Below are 319 nucleotides of genomic sequence, written 5' to 3' on the forward strand. Positions count from 1 at the left end.
AATGGGTGTAGGTGTGTGCGTCAGAGTGTATGTGAGGGTGTGTGTGCGCTCGTTCACACGTGCATGAGTATGTGCGTATGTATGTGTTGGGGGGGGTGAAAGGATGTAGGTGTGTGCGTCAGAGTGTATGTGAGGGTGTGTGTGCGCTCGTTCACACGTGCGTGAGTATGTGCGTATGTATGTGTTGGGGGTGGCATATGTTGGGGGGGGGTGAAAGGATGTAGGTGTGTGCGTCAGAGTATGTGTGAGGGACTGTGTGCACACGCTCGCCCGTGCATGAGTATGTGTGTATGTATGTGTTGGGGGAGGCATATGTTGG

General features: G+C 53.6%; 1 protein-coding gene across 4 annotated transcripts in view; it reads right to left on the reverse strand.

Moving 5' to 3' along the window:
• Positions 1-319, reverse strand: part of ANLN (anillin actin binding protein) — a 33,329-nt gene that overhangs the window by 11,345 nt on the left and 21,665 nt on the right. The gene's annotated exons all lie outside the window — the stretch shown is intronic.

This window comes from Vombatus ursinus, unplaced genomic scaffold, assembly GCF_900497805.2.
Source record: "Vombatus ursinus unplaced genomic scaffold, bare-nosed wombat genome assembly UNPS02014817.1, whole genome shotgun sequence".
NCBI classification, from domain to species: Eukaryota; Metazoa; Chordata; class Mammalia; order Diprotodontia; family Vombatidae; genus Vombatus; species Vombatus ursinus.